This window comes from Nannospalax galili, unplaced genomic scaffold (genome assembly GCF_000622305.1).
Source record: "Nannospalax galili isolate Female #2095 unplaced genomic scaffold, S.galili_v1.0 scaffold95, whole genome shotgun sequence".
In the NCBI taxonomy this organism is placed as follows: domain Eukaryota; kingdom Metazoa; phylum Chordata; class Mammalia; order Rodentia; family Spalacidae; genus Nannospalax; species Nannospalax galili.
In genome coordinates, this window is record NW_008342393.1 from 805,444 (window position 1) to 808,060 (window position 2,617).

General features: G+C 55.0%; 1 protein-coding gene across 3 annotated transcripts in view; it reads right to left on the bottom strand.

The window, feature by feature from the left end:
* Ubtf (upstream binding transcription factor) overlaps positions 1 to 344 on the bottom strand; it is a 14,258-nt gene extending 13,914 nt beyond the window's left edge. The window contains exon 1 of one of the 3 annotated variants that reach the window (XM_029566000.1): positions 25 to 344. The gene's annotated coding sequence lies outside the window, so the exon portion shown is untranslated. The remainder of the gene's footprint in view (positions 1 to 24) is intronic. The other 2 variants (XM_008838170.3, XM_029566002.1) reach the window with 2 other exon arrangements.
* Positions 345 to 2,617: the final 2,273 nt, after the last annotated feature.

The following is a 2,617-nucleotide window of genomic DNA, read 5'->3' on the forward strand; positions in this document are numbered from 1 at the left end:
TTTTTGCCCCCAGCTTGCACTCACCTGCGGAGCCGCCGGCAGGGCTGGGGGTGGGGGCGCGCGAAGCTGGAGCTGCCGAGCGCGGGTTGAAAGCTAGCCAAGCTCTGCAGCGCCCGACCCGGGCGTGTACGCCGCCGCCAGTCCCCGCAGAGAAATCGTCCTCCTACCCCCGCCTCCATCGCTCTGCGTTTCTCTTCCAATCAGCCGGTCGCTTGGCGGCTCCTCCATTCTCCGGCCAAGCCAGCTGCCTAGAACGAGCTCCACTCCATCTGCTAGCCCGGTTCCTCGCTCCCCTGCCGGGCCCGGCGAGGGAACCTGCCTGCTCCCCGCTCCCATGGCTCTATCCCCGCTGTCTCCTGCCTCCTGCTTCTGCGTTTTTTCCAATGCTTCCCTGTCGCCACTGGTGTGTGTCTGAGTGTGTGCGCAGGTTTTTTTTTTTTTTTTTTTTTTTTTTTTTTTTTTTTTTTTTTTTTTATTGCTCTGTTTTTGCAACCCAGAAGCCAAAGCGAGGTAGGGGTGAAGGGAGTGTTATAAAAATGAAAGATAATAACGAAGTCCCTAGATTTGCAACACATCGGAACACGGGAAACACTCCGCCTCGTCGGAGATCTAGGTGCCCCGCGAGGGCCTTCCGGGTTTTTAGTCTTTCGATGTTCCCAAGGCCTCCCCGCTCACGCCACCTTCGCCAGGCTCAGGATCGACGGAGTCCGAGCAAAAAGTTCTCCCCCCGGGTCGTAGTAGAGGGTGTCAGGGTGGGAGTGGGGCAGATTGTTCAAGAAGCAGTAGCCATCCCTCTTACCCCGGCTTCGGTAACTAGGCCGGGGTGGGGGGTGTAGAGCAAAATCCCGGCGGGTTTGCGCGAAGGAATCGGTAGACGGAGCTTCGTGCCTCTCCCCCAGGTTTCTGCCTCCAGTTCCCCGCTAGCTCCCCTTCAACCCCCCCCTTCCTTTAATCTAATTTCTTCCAACTCCACCTTTGTTGTTACCGGCGTCACGCGGGGTTCAGCCAATCGCCGCCTCACAATCAGCTTGTCAAAAAGGCCCCGCCAGCCCTGAGAAAGCTGGCCGCAGGCGCTGCACCCCCCCCCCCCCCCCAACCCCCACCCCCCCCCCCCCCCCCCGCCCAATCCCGGGCGGGGGGGAGCCGCGAGGGGCGCCCGGCGCCCCAGTCCTGCGGGAGCGGCAGCCGGGCGTCCTCCGCCTGGACTACCGCGGCCCACCAGCCCCGCAGCGCCTGGGAAGGCAAGGCTTGGGCACGCACCGCCCTCCGGCCTCCTGCCTTCGGCCCTGGCTGTCTTTGCCAGGGAAGGGACTCAGTGGAAGGGACTTCTGGGCCGGACGCAGAAGGCAGTGCGAATGGAGGGCGTCTGCTTCTGCCAGGCTGGCCCACGGTTTGGGGCCGCCGCTCTCAGACCAACGCCGTTGCTCCTGACTCCACGGCTGCCAGTCTCCCACCGAAACGCCGCTGCTGCCCACATCTCAGCCCGCTGGGTCGCATAGTCTGGATTATTTCCTGGCACGCCGCCTTCCCCATTCTCACAGTCTCGCTGCTGGTGTAATTCCTCTTGTCTCCTGGTAGAAAAATGACAAGCCTTTCCCAGGACAACCACATCCCACTTGTGCCACGTTGCACCATCAGGGAGGAAACGCTTTCCAGATCTGGTGTGTCCTGTTTTTTAGAGAGGCATGGCATGTAGGCGAGGTAGACTGACCGTGATACGTAGAAATGTAGAATTGTAGGCTTCAAGGCCCGTTGCTTGCAGGGCCTATGGAAGGCTCAGTGTTTTGTTTTTGTCTTTTGAGACATCTGGCCTGGCACTCGCTATGTAGACCAAGATGGCCTCGATCTCATAGAGATCTGCCTGCCTCTGCCTCCCGAGTGCTGGGCTTAAATGCGTGTGCCACCATGCCCGGTGGAAGGCTCAGTTCTTACATGACTTTATATTATAGTTTTTGTTAAAAGGACTCTTCCCCCACCCCACCCAGCAGACCAGATCTGCCCTTGGGATACACACAGGGCATTTTGTGGGGGATCAAGCTGTCTCACACTGCACTAAAAAAGCACCACATGGAATGGACTTTTATTTTTTAACAAGGGAAGAGTAAAAGGTTTAGAATCAAAAAGCCTACATTTCCCACTTCTATCACCTTCTTGATAGTGTGTGAGTTTAGATATATCCTACCCTAACCTTATCCCACTTCCCTATCTATAGAATTAGAATAAGGAAAAAGAATTATAGTTAAGAATTCTAACAAGAAAAGAATTAGAATAAGAATCCTACTATTTATTCTGCTTCCTCTTCCAGGATTGGAGGGTCAAGTGAGATGTAAAACTGTATCTTTCTCCACATGTCACCAACCACAGTTACAACCAGAGAAACTTACACCCCAAGAAAGTTCTAAATGTTCCATTGGCAGATCTGAAGTCCAGGGGCTCTGGCCTTGAACTTCTTGGCTGGGCCAAGGGGCTTTTTGGTAAAGTGCTTTGGGATAAAACAGGATGAACATAAATCAAGAATTATTATTATTGATTCCTTGGGCAGCAAAAATCATGGCTGGCACCTTTCCTACTTGGAAACTGCTTGGCTTTACCTCTATTGTGTCTCTGGTGAGGTCAG